The following is a 17,871-nucleotide window of genomic DNA, read 5'->3' on the forward strand; positions in this document are numbered from 1 at the left end:
AGTGGGTAGCCTTTCCCTCCTCCAGCAGATCTTCCTGACTCAGGAATTGAACTGGCGTCTTCTGCATTGCAGGCAGATTCTTTACCAACTGAGCTACCAGGGAAGGCCCATTACTTGGGATATAACTATGTTAATCAATGATTCAGTGTTACTTGAAATTACTCAGATTTAGCTTGAGTAGCTCTTCTTTTCGGAGAAGGCAATGGCACCCCACTCTAGAACTCTTGCCTGGAAAATCCCATGGACGTAGGAGCCTGGAAGGCTGCAGTCCATGGGGTCGCTGAGGGTTGGACACGACTGAGCGACTTCACTTTCACTTTTCACTTTCATGCATTGGAGATGGAAATGGCAACCTACTCCAGTGTTCTTGCCTGGAGAATCCCAGGGACGGCAGAGCCTGGTGGGCTGCCGTCTATGGGGTCGTACAGAGTCGGATACAACTGAAGCGACTTAGCAGCAGCAGCAGCAGCAGCAGCAGCTCTTCTTTTACCTGGAGATTCTAATTTATGGGGCTGTAGGTATTTCTTCATTTGAATAAAGAGGTCTGCTACAGAGGAAAGTATGTTTACAAGTTATTGATTTAGATTAATCCTCTTGATTATTTTCCAAGAAAACCCAGGGAAGGAAAGTGACTTTTCCAGCTCCCCCAGAGAGCCAGCCATGAGTCAGGCTGAAAGCTTACCAGTGTTAGGTCTTTGTTCCAATTTCACCTTATCAATGAGACTGTCCCTGATTGCCCATTTGAGATTGTAGACCCATCCAGTGGGAATCTTCCTTGTTGTACTTTTCCTCCATATTATCTGTCTTATTTACTTCTTTTATAGTCTCTCTAAGCCTACTAGAGTGTAAGCTCCCTGATGGCACAGATCTCATCTGTGTCTTTCATATCTCCATTCCTACATCTGTGTCCCCTAGGGCCTGGCAGTTTGTTGGTTTGCAGGAAACATTTGTTGAATGGATGAATGAGGGAATCCGAGACTCCTGGCTTACAGTCAGATTCTGTCTTTCTGAGGCTGTCTGCTTTCCCTGTCATCTCTTTGCTGCCCTGCAGCCTTCTTGGAGCCAGGGAATTTATGCAACAGCTGCTTCTGGGGGACTGTGTGAGGATGCATGTTAGGGGTGGGCTTGGGGAGGGCAGTATTTTGAGCTGTGTCCTGAAATCCCAGGCACTCCTACCATCCTGCTGGGTATCAGCAGGTGCTGGTGTCAGGCAGGAGAGTGAGCCAAAGGACTCCCAGGAGGGGCAAAGGGTGTGACTAGTACGCAGAGGGGGGGCGCTCTCTGCAATGATGAGAACTTAGCCCAGAACATTGCCTTTTCCCAACAGCGCTGCTTTCTGCTCAGAATAGAGAGGCAGAGGTATTCTGGAAAGAGATCTGGACTAAAGTAACCCAGTGTGGCAGAGTGCCTATCTCTGCTCCACCAGTTACCGCCTACTGAGGGGTGGAGGATGATGGGAAATTGACCTGACACCCTCACGGGTGGGGGTGGTGACCCCTGTCCCTCAGCTTCCTTGGCTCGATTCTGAGCCCCACCCTATCATCTGCCCCATGGAACTTCACTGGCCACTGAACCTGGATGAAGGCTCATCTCACTGAGCTATCTCACAGCCACATGGAATGGATGAGTTAGGGAAAGAACTGCACTGCCCCGCTCCCCGCCACACACAGACATTACCGAAGACATATCTCAAAACACCAGTCCAATGGAGGCAAATGTCTTGTTTCAGAAAAATAATGTCAAACACCTCTGTTGAGTCTCTGACTTTGTGAAAATAATAAAATAAGAGATTCTGGAGGAAAGAAGAAAGAGAATTATATGTAACTGGAGCACAAGGGACCTTCGAGGTCTTTTGATCAGACCCCACTTACTGATAAGGAAACGAAGGTGGGAGAGGCTGGGTGGGATGGGCCCAGTTCTCTTGCCACTCGGAAGAGGTGGGGGGTGGGGGTGATGATAGACCCAGGCTCCCTTTCCCCCATCTTGCTACCCTCACACATCTAGAAGTGAATGCAATTGGGTGACTCTGGGTCTCAAGGGGTCAGGTCTATCATTTGGAGAGTTAAGCAGCCCCGAGGGGCTTAGGCCTGAGGGATTTTTCCAGTAATCATGGATGTGATAGTTGGACTATAAAGAAAGCTGAGTGCTGAAGAATTGATGCTTTTGAACTGTGGTGTTGGAGAAGACTCTTGAGAGTCCTTTGGACTGCAAGGAGATCAAACCAGTCAATCCTAAAGGAAATCAGTCTTGAATATTCATTGGAAGGACTGATGCTGAAACTGAAGCTCCAATACTTTGAACACCTGATGCAAAGAACTGACTCATTTGAAAAGACCCTGATGCTGGGAAAGATTGAAGGCAGGAGGAAAAGGGGATGACAGAAGATGAGATGGTTGGATGGTATCACCAACTCTATGGACATGAGTTTGAGCAAGCTCCAGGAGTTGGTGATGGACAGGGAAGTCTGGCGTGCTGTGTCCATGGGGTTGCAAAGAGTCGGACATGACTGAACGACTGAACTGAACTGAGGGGCGTAGAGTCTTCAAAACAGGAACAAGAAGTGTTTCTGGTGCTGGTTTCTCCAGGCAAGGAAAGGAGGCAGAGCCTTGTTGCAACAGTGGCTGTGGGCTGTGGGATTTATTTGCTCTTTTGCCATGATCTTGAGCAGACCTTGTTAAAGAATGATATCCTTGGCTTCCAGGAGCTTCCATCCTTAACTTGATGGGTGGGTGTGGGGTTTTGGGTAAGCTGCTTGCATGTGAGAGGGAGTGAGGGATCAGGGACCTGGGGGCAAAGTCAAGGAGGGCCACTGGGAAGGACAGGATCCAGGAACCTTCCTCCACAGATAGGGTTGGAGGGTTAGAGAGGGGGAGGAGCTTGCCCAAGGTTCCACAGCTAGAGATTCCCCACACTCTCTCTTGACCTCTCCTCCTGGACTCAGCGAACAGGAGAGTAACATCTTCCTTTTACTGAGTCCCTGTGAAGGCCAGCAGCAGTGCTAAGCACATACTGGCTCATGTACAATTCCAGCGGCAATATGAGCAACACTTGTTGTTCAATCGGTGAGTTGTGTCTGACTCTTTGCGACCCCATGGACTGCAGCATGCCAGTCCTCCGCGATCTCTTGGAACTTGCTCAAATTCATGTCTATTGAGTCGGTGATGCTATTTAACCATATCATCCTCTGTGGTCCCCTTCTCTTCCTGCCTTCAATCTTTTCCAGCATCAGGGTCTTTTTCAATGAGTCAGTTCTTTCCATCAGGTGGCCAAAGTATGGGAGCTTCAGCTTCAGTATCAGTCCTTCCAATGAATATTCAGGGTTGAGTTCCTCTAGGATTGGCTGGTTTGATCTCCTTGCTGTCCAAGGGACTCTCAAGAGTCTTCTCCATTGTCACAGTTCAAAAGCATCAAAACATCAGTTACAGCTTATTTCCATTTAATAAATGGGAATGGAGATCAAGTCTCTCTTGCAGAGTCACCCAGCTAGGAAGTTGCAGCAGAAGAAGGAAAAGTCTTGGCACCTAACTCCACTTTTGTGAGAAGGGCTTCGCCTTACTGTGAGGTGAATGTGGAGGCCAGAGAACCCCACATTTTTTCCCTCTGTTGCTTAAGGACCCAGCTGTGCATTTGTGCGAGCTTTCCCAAACCCCAGCCTTATTGGCTTAATGTGCCAACAGATGCCACTTTAGTTTTGCAGCCAAGGGTCCTGATTTATTTTGTGAATAATTCTATTTATTGGGAGCTTCATTAACATGTTCTCCGAGTACCCAGATTACAAAGTTTATAAAGAATTGTTTTCTTAATTGAAACATGTCAGGAGAGTACAGGTGAGAGGCAGTTAATTATCTTTCCTTTCTAAATGGAAATTGACCTTAATTGTGAAATATTAATCCACATGTTTTATGCATTACATGAAACCCCCATTTTTGACATGGTGAGCAAGGAAGGCAGGTCTAAGGTTACATAATTGTTTTTAATGTAAGTGCATCAGTTAATTAATGCTTGCAGAAAACTCGAGGTTTTTCAGGAAACTTACAATTAAAATCAATTTAAATGTACAGCTACATGAATATGGTGACAAGTCCAATAATAAAACTTAAATGATTGCAGGCGAGTGCTGAACAGATGTGTGAATAGGCATGCAGGCTCTGAGTTGAGTGTCAGATGGAGTTGAAAAGCAGAGCAGTCAAAGACCTCTGATTCCTGGGCCCCAGCCTCAGCCTCCAGCCTCAGCCCTAACTGCTGTGCACGATTGTGGAGCTGGCCCCTGAAACGGGCCACAGACAAATCTGCTCGCTGATATCATGATCAATACACAATGCACACATCTGGCACTGATGTCTTCATTTTATTTTTTTTCCTTAGCTAGCAAAGAGAATTATTTCTCAGCGCCTCGAAAGTGGGCACCTCTCAGACTTTGTTAGAGTCCAAAATGATATGAGGGGTCTGAGGAAAGCACAGAAGCAGAGAAGCGCACTGGAACAGCTCCTTCTTGGCCCTGTGGCCACCTTTATGTAGATAATCCATTCATGTATCACCCATCAGTTGCCAGGGAGGAGAATGACACCTGCATGAGAAGCTGGGGGTACCCCTGTCTCTTCCTGGTACCTTTGTGTCTCCTCCTGCCCCTGACCTGTTGGGCAAAGCTAATTGATGCAGATGTACACCTGGCTACGCTGGGATAGCCTGACTTCTTTTCCCTAGGGTGTCACTTTGAGCCACTGAAGATGAGAGCTGGCACCAAGCGCCCTGAAGAGAAAGGCCCCCAGCCACCCTGTTTCCTTCTGGCCTGGGGGCAGAGCTCTTCACTGGATTCTGAGGGCTCTTCTAGAAATCTTCCAGTAAATGCTAAGTCCTCTCCATACCCTCTTATTTCTGTATTTATTTATTTATCCGGCCGCTGTTGGTGTCTGGTCCCAGTGACCACAAGAAACTTAATGAGGACCAGCCACTGTTACAGTGTGGCTTCGTGGGGAGGCAGCCAAGCTTGTGTGTGTGTCTGGCCTCCCCGGCTCACCAGCTATGTGACTCTGGGTGGATCACTTTCTCTGAATCTGTTTTCTTATCAAAATAAGGAAAATAAGACCGAATGCATACATTTATCCTGAGGATTTTATGAGATAATCTATGTCTGGCATGCATTATGTTCTGAAAAAATAAACAAGCAAACATGTTAGCTGCTGTTATTATTACAATTTGAGCTTAAAGAGTTGGAAGCAGGCTGCTGGAACCCTGAGTTCCTGTTTACCATGCTTGGTGGAGCACTTAGCCAACAAACAGAAGACAAAGGGTTTCACACTGATCTTTAAGTGGCCTTTTGACATCCAGTGGAAGGCACTTGACCCCTGACAGCAAATTAACTTCTTGAACAGGGTCCCAACCTTGGTGTCCATTCATGGTTATCCAACTCTTTACATCACAAAAGAAGAGTCATGTGGGCTGCTCTGCACTATTGATTGGAGCTAAATCTGAGATGATGAAGTCAACCTTTGAGCACGGAAACCAGAGAAATGCTCTTTCAGACCACAGGCTGCACCTTTCTTTAGCTAGCTAGTATGTGCTATGGGTCATCTGGGGACCTGGGAGAGAGTGTGGATGGCTCATGGAACCCTTTACCACTGCTAAAAACAGTTCAGAGTGTTTGATCCAGCTAACCATGAGACAGGGGTTGTTAGCCAACTGGGATATCAAAGACTGGGATATCTGGGGTATGAGACTTGGAAATAATGTGACAGAATTCTGCCTTTTGTGGTAAAGTAAAACTCCAAAAGAATTTAGCTGTGGAAGAAGATTCTCCAGGTGGAAGAACAGCTGGGACCAAGAGGCCCTGGTCTGCAGTGTGAGAGGTCCCTGGGGCTCTCTCATCCTGATCCCCACCTCTCCTGCCTTGTTGACCCCAAGGGTGGGGGCTGCTCTTCTAATGGCCTAGCCTAACTGGACACAAATCCTCTTCTCAACTTGCCTTAGCTCAGCTGTGACAACTGGAATTTCTTTAAGAAATCTTCTTAAAAGAGGGCAAAAGGGAGATAAACCAGAAAGCAAGAGTGTAAGAGTAAAAATCGGTCAAGCTTTAAGAAATCCAGTCCCTTCAGCCCTGTCTCATTCCCGGGAGGGTCCCACAGAGAGATTCACTCCTTCATCCTCATCCCAAGGGTTGGGCAGGCCCCTTGCTGACTTTCCTTCTTAGCACCAGATCCCCAGTACCATCCAGGAGGGCCCCCTCTACATCCTAGCCCTCCCCTGGTTCTGGCCAACATCTCAGGCTCCCCATTAATCTGCAAGACTTCAGGGACCCAGGAAGAAGCTTGGCTCTCAAAGAAGGCCCTGTGATGCACAAACAGGAGGCAGTCTGGCCCTGTTCAGGTCCGTTGCAGAAACAGTCATACAACGTGTCAGGAGGGGTGGTTTCTCGTACAGGATTTACCGACTCACTTATTTCACAGGTGAGAAAACTACTAATAAAATTCAAACAGAGTTAAATGACATGCCCAGGGTCCCTGATTGATGTGAAGGCCAGGATTCAATTCATGTCCCCTCATGCCAAGCTGCCTTCTCTTTATTTTGTCCACATAGCCTGCTATTTTTATTATTTCATGCCTTTCGTCCCCACTCCTCTTTGCTCTCCCACCAAAATTCACCATCGCGTGACCAACATCACTGAAGCTGCTTTGATTTACAGATGGAGGAAATGTTTATAGGCTCAGCAGACACACAGCAAGTCCTGGTTGAATTACATTGACAGAGTCCTTGATAATCGTAGTGATAATAATGAAACTAACTGATGCATTTTCAAGCGGGATAGATCTTTCATTGAAAGGGGATAAAAAGAGAGCAGTGACTTAAAATCCAATGACTTTGCAGGGCCAAGGGAATTTTTCCTGGGGTTATGTTTCAGCTCCATGTGGGCTTTGGTTGGAGGATATACCTGTTTCACAGAAGTGTGGGGGAGAACATAACAATTACCATTAATCGTTTCTCTTCAAGGATTTTGCAACCTAATGACTAGAAACAGCAAAGGGTTAGTGTGAGAAGTTGGGGAAACGTGGCCACAGGAATAACATTCACATTTAATTGATTTAAATGACAGCCTCAAATACAATGCAATTAAAAACATGCAATAAACATGTGGTGGAATTTAGAGCATCTGGGTCTATTTAAATTGCCCTTGTTTTTCAAGATCAAGGGTATTATTGATAAAAACAAAAATCTTTGTAATCACTAAATTTAATCCAACTAACGATGATGAGAAGACCGTTGTAAACATGAAACATAACTTGAGAACTAAAGCTTACATATTTTCCTCCTTGGGAAAGGCATGTTTTCAGTCATGTGCATTGGAGAAAGCTACAGAGCCATCGAGGCAGGCCTTTTGGACTACGGGGCTGCCAGGACAAGCCCCCAGTCAGCTGGTGCTTTGAAAGGGTGCAATCATTGGTCACAGTGAAACTGAGCAGCAGTTGGTAATACCTTTGGTCTCATGCAACCCGTAAAAGAAGGAGAAGCAAGTGTGCGCTGCAGAAGGAAGAAACTGAAAACCAGGAGAAGGAAAAAAACCATGTCCCCTGGGGAAGAGCTGTTGCCTAAGGATAAAATATAAATGAACCTATTTATGCTTGGTTTTCATTTCAAGTTTTAGCTTTACATTTTTATCCTTTGTTTTCAGGGGGGACTTTCACCATCAAAATTTCCATTGAACTAACAAATATTTATCAAGTGTCTGGTCTTGGGCACCATGGGATTAGAATATGACCCCTCCTCTTTTTGTGTAAATGGAAGTGTTGGCTGGTCTTCTCTGTTTCTGCCTCACCCCTGCCTCCTAATTCACATATTTTTGCCCTGGTCGCGGTATCATCCCTTAATAAAATAGGATTCTTGGGTCTTTGTAAGGACAGCAAAAGATTAATTGAGCAGATCCGAACTTACACGATGGAATAGAATACACAGTTTATTAAGCAGCTAACCCAAGCACATCAGTAGAAACAGTAAGTTAGATATTACAGAGGTGTATGATAGTAGCCGTGCTCTGGTGGTTAATGCCGCCTCGCCCAAGCTCCGTAATGCTCTTTCTAAAGAAGAGGTGTCCAAGGCAGCGTTCTGTCCTGGTTTTGAGTCGTTGTCCAGTCTGCTTCTGCATCACAAGGTGGTGTCTGTGTTGAAGTGCTCCTTCCTTGAATCCAAGGTAATATGTCATTGCAAACATTCTTATTACTGATGTCTCTCATGCTGAGGTTCAGTTTTTGTTGTTTCTGGTGGTTCTTTTGGTTGTTCTACAACTTCCATGATCTTGGTTCTCTGACATGGGATTGAACCCATGCCCTGGGCAGTGAAAGCATGAAGTTCTAACCACTGGACCACCAGGCAATCCCCCAAGTTCAGTCTTATAAACAATATCAATGGTACTTCTACTGCATAAACTATCCACTTTGTTACCATGAAGACCCATGAAGTACTTAATTGTTGGAAATGGTATGCTCTCTGGATATACTAAACAGTTTAGAAATGTTTCCTAGCACAGATATCTGTGTAATTCTTTGAATATGTATATTCTGAGTAGGGGAAAACCCATCAACTCATTTGAAAATGGGAAAAGAACATTTACAGAATCTTGCAGAAGAAATCAATAGAAGGTAAGTTACACATGTTTAAGTCTTATGCAAGGCAGCAAAAAAGACACAAATGTAAAGAACAGACTTTTGGACTAGGTGGGAGAAGGCGAGGGTGGGATGATTTGAGAGAATAGCATTGAAACATGTATATTACCATATGTAAAATAGATGACCAGGGCAAGTTCAATGCATGAAGCAGGGCCCTCGAAGCCAGTGCTCTGGGACAACCCAGAGGGATGGGATGGGGACGGAGGAGGGAGGGGGTTCAAGATGCGGGGGGACACATGTGTACCCGTGGCTGATTCACGTCGATGTATGGCAAAAACCACCATACTATTGTAAAGTAATTATCCTCCAATTAAAATAATTGGTACTTTAATTATTATATAATTATATAAAACAATATATATTAATATACTATGTTAATTATACAAAACAATAATTGTTACTTATAAATTAATTTAAAAAATATTCTCAGTCTCTCCAATCACATATAAGGCAAAGTAAAACAATAGCAACTTTAAAAATTTTCTATCAGAGTAGGAAATATGACAGATACTGCTAATACCCACTTGGCAAATGTGTGTGGGAAATAGACACTTCTGTGCTGGAATGGAAGAGTAAATTGGCACATTTTTTGGAAAGCAATTTGGTCTTGTTTATAAAAATTAGAATGTACATATCCTTTGAACCAGAAATTCCACAGATAGGAATTTATCCTTTGGAAATACTCATACAATTGGGGGGAAAAATAGATACATTCATTACATTATTTATAATAGCATAAAGTTGGAAACCCCCTAATGATGAATCATTAGGGAATTAGTTAAATAAATAATTGTAATTCCATAATCCACACAATGGGTTCCTGTATGATTATTGAAAAAAGTTGAAGTGAATCTGTTTATACCCATCTGGGAGAAGGTTCACAATATGCTCAAAAATTAAAGAAAAAAAACCACCCTAAGCTGCCCATCAGTGTGTATACTTTTTTTTTTTACTTTAAAGAGAGTGAATTGTGTTTTCATGTGCATAGACTATTTTGGAAAAAATAAATGGTGCTTTTCTTTAGGGAGAGAGGATTTGCAGCATACTTTCACTTGTTATTTTAAGGGCTTCTGCCTTCTTTGAATCCTTTTGAAAAACCAAGGTATCTGAGCATAACAAAACAGAAACGAACTCATAGATACGGAGAACAAACTAATGGTTACCAGTGGGGAGAGCAGTAGGGGGAGGGACAAAATAGGGGAAGGGGATTGATTAAGAGGTACACACTCCTAGGGATAAAATACACAAGATACAAAGATGTAATGTACAGCACAGGGAACATAGCCAATATTTTTATAATAACTTTAAGTGGAGTATAATCTATAAAAATATTGAATCATTATGTTATACACCTGAAACTAATATAAGATTGTAACTCAAACATACTTCATTTAAAAAATTAAAAAAACAAAACTAGGAAACTTTTGTTTATAAAATTATAAAATACACAAAAGTACTTTAAAAAATAAAGGTCTATGGGGGCTGGTATGAGATGAGCTTGTGTGTGTTAGTCGCTCAGTCCTGTCTGACTCTTTGCGACCCCATGGACTTTGACCTGCCAGGCTCCTCTGTCCAAGGAATTCTCCAGGCAAAAATACTGGAGTGGGTTGCCGTTCCCTTCTCCAGGAGATCTTCCTGACCTAGGGACTGAACCCAGGTTTCCTGGATTGCAGGCAGATTCTTTACTGTCTGAGCCACCAGGGAGTCTACCCCTACCCCCACCCCAACCCTGAGATTTAACGTTCTATAAACTTGTCTCTTTCATTAATGGCCTGGTTGCTCCAACTCACTGTATTTCTGAATCTTTTGGTATATCTTCTCCATTCTCCTGCTAATTCTTTGAGTCTGGCTCAAATTTAGAAAACTCAGCAGTGGCCACAGGACTGGAAAAGGTCAGTTTTCATTCCAATCCCAAAGAAAGGCAACGCCAAAGAATGCTCAAACTACCACACAATTGCCCTCATCTCACACGCTAGTAAAGTAATGCTCAAAATTCTCCAAGCCAGTCTTCAGCAATACATGAACTGTGAACTTCCTGATGTTCAAGCTGGTTTTAGAAAAGGCAGAGGAACCAGAGATCAAATTGCCAACATCCGCTGGATCATGGAAAAAGCAAGAGAGTTCCAGAAAAACATCTATTTCTGCTTTATTGGCTATGCCAAAGCCTTTGACTGTGTGGATCACAATAAACTGTGGAAAATTCTGAAAGTGATGGGAATACCAGACCACCTGACCTGCCTCTTGAGAAATTTGTATGCAGGTCAGGAAGCAACAGTTAGAACTGGACATGGAACAACAGACTGGTTCAAAATAGGAAAAGGAGTACGTCAAGGCTGTATATTGTCACCCTGTTTATTTAACTTATATGCAGAGTACATCATGAGAAACACTGGACTGGAAGAAACACAAGCTGAAATCAAGATTGCTGGGAGAAATATCAATAACCTCAGATATGCAAATGACACCACCCTTATGGCAGAAAGTGAAGAGGAACTCAAAAGCCTCTTGATGAAAGTGAAAGTGGAGAGTGAAAAAGTTGGCTTAAAGCTCAACATTCAGAAAACAAAGATCATGGCATCTGGTCCCATCACTTCATGGGAAATAGATGGGGAAACAGTGGAAACAGTGTCAGACTGTATTTTTCTGGACTCCAAAATCACTGCAGATGGTGACTGCAGCCATGAAATTAAAAGACGCTTACTCCTTGGAAGGAAAGTTATGACCAACCTAGATAGCATATTGAAAAGCAAAGACATTACTTTGCCAACAAAGGTCTGTCTAGTCAAGGCTATGGTTTTTCCAGTGGTCATGTATGGATGTGAGAGTTGGACTGTGAAGAAGGCTGAGTGCCGAAGAACTGATGCTTTTGAACTGTGGTGTTGGAGAAGACTCTTGAGAGTCCCTTGGACTGCAAAGAGATCCAACCAGTCCATTCTGAAGGAGATCAGCCCTGGGATTTCTTTGGAAGGAATGATGCTAAAGCTGAAACTCCAGTACTTTGGCCACCTCATGCAAAGAGTTGACTCATTGGAAAAGACTCTGAGGCTGGGAGGGACTGGGGGCAAGGGGAGAAGGGGATGACAGAGGATGAGATGGCTGGATGGCATCACTGACTCGATGGACGTGAGTCTGAGTGAACTCCGGGGGTTGGTGATGGACAGGGAGGCCTGGCGTGCTGCGATTTATGGGGTTGCAAAGAGTCAGACATGACTGAGCGACTGTTCTGATCTGTTACTTATAAATTTTGCTTCCATGTAATGTTGGCTTATACTAGGTTATCATGGCTTCTCTGGTTTCTTCTTACATCACAAACTTTATGTTGTAGCCTTATGGCTACATACGGCCCTTGTCATTTCCTGGTTCAAAGGCCATAGGAAAAGAATCTGATGAATATGAATTTTTTTTTAGATTGGGTGTGGATTAGGTGTCTTCCCATGGTCCAATCAGCTTTTAGAGTTCTGGAACAGTGGGAAGAGTGGGCCATTAAGGTCCAAATATGGCTACTTAAAGGCTACTCATGACACAGATGTCCTCTGCGCGTAGCATGGAGGGTGTGGAAGGCTTCCGTGGCTGGTCTTGCCCAGTTTAGGTTTGTCATCCAGTGCTCTTTCTGGCTGCTGCATTGGGAACCAGGAAACCAAGTAAATGTAGGAAAAGTCAAGAGAAAGAACCTCTTCATTGGTTGAATCTCAGTCCTCTCGTAATATCACCTCCTCCTGCCCCCATCATCTTCTCACCAGATGCTGAGAACATTGCCCAACATGAGGGTGGGTGAGCTAGAAGGAAATCAGCAAATAAGCAGTCCTAATACTGACGTGAGGAAATGCTGTGCATTTTAGAAGTGAGAACATCAAACTTCACTAGGAAGATCACAAAGAGTGAAAAGTTAGATAAAGCCAACAGAGAACTTGATAGCCAGCCAACTTAGAGGATGAAATAAGCCAAGCCCTTAGGATGCTGAAATGAGAATCTAATAAAATGGCAATTGATGTAATCAAGCAGCCTTAGTTATGAGAGCGCACTTTAAAGGACTGAGTATTGATTCTCCAATCCTGTTATGGAGTTGACCAACAAAGAGGACACAGCCTAGCCTTTCTGTCTGCAACTTCAAGTGAACTTCATAATTGCCAATGCATTTGTCTTTTCTGCACTCCAGGAATTTTCTCTTGGCATGAATATGATGCTATTTTAAAAGATGAAAGAAAACTTAGCTTCAGATTGTTCTGTGTTTAATTTTGATTTTTGTTTTGGGTGGGGGGTGGGTCTCATCATGCGGTATGTGGGATCTTAGTTACCCAAATAGGGATTGAACGGTACCCTGTGCAGGTGAAGTGTGCAGTCTTAACCACTGGACACCAGGGAAGTCCCCTGTTCTGCAGTTAGAGGCTACTATAAATCCCTTTCTGCCCCCCTTCCCTGCCTTCCTTCCACCCTTTCCTTTTCCTTCCTTCCTTTCTTTCGTCTTTCCTTTCATATTTATGAACATGTCTTTCATTCAAGACTTAGTATGCACAGTTTTTTACTCAGCAGCATGAGAAATACAAATACAAATATGGTACCAAATACAAATATGGTACCAAATGAAATCTATCATTTATTGAATGCTTACCATATATCAGATATTGTTCAAATCCCTTTACACATATCAACTGTCAGCCTTGACGGTAGGTATGAATATTATCCTCACTTGTAAAAGGAAGAAACTGAGATATAAGTTCAATAACTTCCTCGAGATCACAGTCAGAAAATTGGAAAACTAAGCATTTGGCTTCAGTGCTGATGGGACTGTGAGCAATGTTGGTGACCACTCATGCAATTGCAGGATGTGGAAAGAAGGAAGCTCAGTGAGGGAGGATGGGGAGAGAAAGAAAAGGAAGAGTCTGCTTGTCAGCTCACTTCCTTTTCCCCAGGTTGGTTTTCTGGTGGTGGGGAGTGAATTTGGGGGGAGGGATAAGGACCACAGGATTAGTGGGTTAGTCTACACAGGTGCCATCTGAGCCATTAAGAAACTTGAAAGCAGCTGATGGGGAAAGCCCTGGAACATGAGTCCTGAATTTGAACTCTCCCTTTACTGCTTCTTACCCGCGTGACCTTGGATTAGTCTTTTACCCCACTTTCCCCTTAGTTACGAGCAACTGCACATGCCTTTTTTATACTGTCAAGGGCCATTCAAATGTTATGAAATGTCTATGGCGAGGTGGGATGTACTTGAGCAGAGCTAATTTCTGTACCAGAGGCCAACCTTTGCTTTGTATTATAAGCACAGGACTTGGTCCTCAGCCCTCAACTGAAATGTAGTCACTTGTGTTGACCTGTCCCTCAGTAAAGGTGAGTACCAAGGATGTGGGGTCTGGAGGAACTGCCCTGAGAAACACTTGAAAAAAGATAAAGGCCAATGACTTTTCTTAGGAGAACTTTCTCCAGGACCATTACCACCTTTCTCAGACTAGTAACTTCGAGACCTTCATAAGAAATTACTGAGACAAGTTGGCTTGGGGCAAAATAAAAGGGAAGAGAAGCCACACACAAATGGCTACATAGTGTGTGATTCCATTTACATGAAGTTCCCAGAAAAGGCAAATCCATAGAGACAGAAACCAGATTAACAGTTGCTGGAGGATGAGAGGAATAAGGAATGGGGAATGATTGCTGATGGGCATGGGTTTCTTTTTGAGGGTGATAAAAATATTCTGGAATTAGATGGTGATGATGGTATGATCTTGGGAATACATTAAGCATTGAATAGTATACTTTGTTTAGTTTTTAAAAAATATTTATTTATTTGCTGTGCCGGAGATCAAGGTTGTGGCATGCAGGATCTTTTGTTGCAGCGTGTGGGATCTTGTTCACTGACCAGGGATCAAACCTGGTCAGGGAACCCTGGTCAGGGCCCCTTACTTTGGGAGCCTGGAATTTTAGCCACTGGACCACCAGGGGAGTCCCTACCAGCACATTGTTTAAAAGTGTGGATTTCGTGGTATGTGAATTAAATCTCAGTTTAAAAAGATGAAATCAAGAGAGGAGGCTCCCAGCAAGGTTCTCATTGACACAGAAGATTCCTCACTGTGGCCGTCTCTCTGACAGGAGGGGAAGCCCAGGGACCCAGAGCTTCAGAGAATGCCTCCCACTGAGGGGGCTGACTGAGGACTAGACTCTAAGCAGATCCTTGCACTCCCCAGCCCTGCATAGACCTCCTGTGGAGGGAGAGGCAGACAGACACCCACTCTGGCCCCCCAGGCCTGTTCTTCACTGGGCAACCCCGTCCCCAGAAGACCAAAGCAAGTCAGCCACTACTGACTGAGGGCACCCTGGTGGAATTTCTGCCTTTGACAGCACACCCCAAGCACTTCGTGATGGTCCCTGGGAGAGGAAGCTCTGACCCAGACTCGGCACATACTTTGTGGTTTGGTGGTGGTAGTGGGAGCACTGGTCTGCGTCAGTGTCAGTCTAGAGCTGAGGGCTTGAAAGACTCCTTTGACTCTTTGCACTTTCCCTTGTGGCTTACCTCAAGCAATGCACTCTCTCCTCCCTGCAGAAGGAGGCCCTGGGAGGCGAGTACGTTTTTCCTTTTTAAAGAAAATAGAGCAAGTACTCATCTTGGTCTATAAATCCAGGTACACACACATATGACTTTATGTATTTTCTTCAAATCTGCTTAATTCCAGTTCTAAGCTCCCATCCTGTGGGCTCATGGGGTTATCGCTGGCTCCATCTACCACCTGGGCCCAGGCAGGACCAGGATCTGGGGAAGAGCCTTAAAGCCTTAGTGAATCAAATTCCAGGACTGAGTGCTCCCTTAACGTCTGGCAACATGAAATGAGGGTCTTGGATGCAGCAGGGACTCTCATCTTTCCTGCATGGTCTTACCATGTCCCCCCAGAAGCTGCCTGGAGTTGTATGGGGGTCCCTGCTCCTGTAGGACCCATCGCAGCCTGTTTTATCCATCAGATACACATGCCTAAGAGCTTTTCAAGGGCTCAGAGAATATCTGATGATTGGAAGAAAGCCTGTGGACTCTAAAATCCAGAAAGAGAACAGCAAAATGGAAACGAAGAAATGTTTGTGTTTAAAAATCTAATATTGTCATCTTCATCAATTGTTAATATTCATGAATACCACATTTGATGTGAAAAGTTAATTGGTTTCTCTCATTTTGCAAGAATTTCTGAGTGTAATAACATTTGCTAAGTCAACCTTAATCAGAAAAAAACTGGCAACACGAGAGGACAACTCTAGAATAACCCAGAAGCGGCCTTCACACTAGGCCAGTTTTCTTAACACAGAGCTTCACAAAGGTTGATGTGCCTGGTGAGTCATGGGCATCTAGTTATGATGTAATTCTGATTTGGTCGGCCTGGGGTGGGACTGAGATTGGGCTTTTCTAGAAAAGCTCCAAGGTGGGGTAAAGCTGATGCTAGTTATCGCTAGACCACGTTTTGCATAGCAAAGCTCCAAAACATGCCTTTTTTTTTTTTTTTTTTTTATAGTTTCTTATTCAAGAACTTCCAGTACCCTCAGCTGACTTCAGGGTTAAGTCCCAGGGTCCAGTGGCTCCATCAAGTTTTGATACTTGGATATTGACCCATCTTTCTCACTGGGGTTCCAATTAACTTCTGTGTCTAGGCAATGCTTCCTCCAGCCCCCAGGCTTATTCCATGGGTCAGGCTGTCTCTCTGCCTATAATGTTTTCCCTTCTGATCTCTGCCAGTGAGACCCCTTCTACCCTTCAGCCTCCAACCCAACTGCTGCTTTCTCTGTGAAATTTGTCCCAAACTTGCCTACCCATATCACTTCCTTTCTCCTTCAAATTCAGTTTTTGTAATCCTCGGTTTGGCTCTGATTATGTGCCCTCTCTTGTTATTAGCTAATTCTTTTGATGATGCCTTTCTTCTCTGACTAGGCTGTAAGGCCCAGGCGGACATTACTAAGGTTTCTCACTCTTTCTGCAGTCTAGACGTGGCTCTGTCATTAATTAGCCACCTTATTTCTCTGGGCCTTGAGTCACTCATTTGTAAAACGAGGAGTCGAACTCACTCAGAGACTGCTGAAAGCCTGTCTGCTTCTGAAATTCCTTGGTTCCATATGGTTCTAACTGCCCCATGTTGCCTAGGACATGGTTGACATCCAAGAACACACCTAGTGGATTTAATTAAATTGAAATTTTAAGCAAGGAAAGGCTATATGTCCCCAGAGAGGTCATGGATAAATGGCCCTGGGGCAATGCCACAAATCACGGCTGTAGGAAATGTTCATTCCTCCTGAGCCTCCCCCACGTCTGGAATTTGCCATCTTTTCCTTGTGCTAGGTGCTTCCCTCCTTCCATTCTTTATCAAGACCAAGGAGAAAATAAAACACAATGAGAGAAATGCTTAGGGGTATGAGAGAGAGAAACAAGAGAGGAAAGGGGGTGGGAGAGAGAGTGTAGGGGAGGGAAAAGCGAGCGGGGAGAAGAGCAGAACATGAGGTCATAATCTGGAGGGACCAGACTTTCCAGAGATCATCTGTCACAGCAATCCAGCCACCAGAAGATGTAAATAAACGAAGATGGTAATTCCATCTTAGATTTGTGGTGCTGTGAACAGCCCGTGAAAGCTCTGCTCTCACGATGTGTGATGTCACCCACATGCCTTGATGGAATTAGAGCCCTAATTTATTTATGGTTGGAGATACACTATTCCTCATGGCATTGCAATTGTCTTCATTTTATAGGCTGCTTGAAGCAATTTAATATGGTTGGACCCTGCAGAGGATGCATAATCAACAAAACACAACAAGCGAGAGCTGGCTGGCTCCTCGTGGACGGCCAGTGCCGCGTAGCCGCGTGAGGCCTGATGGAAAATGGGGCTTCAGGTTTTGCACCTTCCTCGTGGAACTCCCCCTCAGGAAGCAGGGACTCTCCAGTGGGATCATCAGAGGTAAGGATATTCTTCTCAGAGACCTGGCCTCGGCAACAGTGGAAACAAAACCCTAGGATCTAAGAGGACTGGAGTTCAAGAGGACAGCTCCTTCACGCTTGGAGTGGAAGCAGGACTCTGTTCAAACCTCTGCACAGCACGTATGGAGGGCCTGGCCCATCAGACAGTGTGGGGTGGTGTAAGGATTTGGAGTCAGAATCCCTGCCTGCACGTCTTGGCTCGGCCACTGTTTGTGTTGTCTTGGGAAACTCACTTACCTAAACCTCAGTTTTTACAGGTAAAATGGAAATAACGTTTTGCAC

Source organism: Bos indicus x Bos taurus, chromosome 11, assembly GCF_003369695.1.
Source record: "Bos indicus x Bos taurus breed Angus x Brahman F1 hybrid chromosome 11, Bos_hybrid_MaternalHap_v2.0, whole genome shotgun sequence".
NCBI classification, from domain to species: Eukaryota; Metazoa; Chordata; class Mammalia; order Artiodactyla; family Bovidae; genus Bos; species Bos indicus x Bos taurus.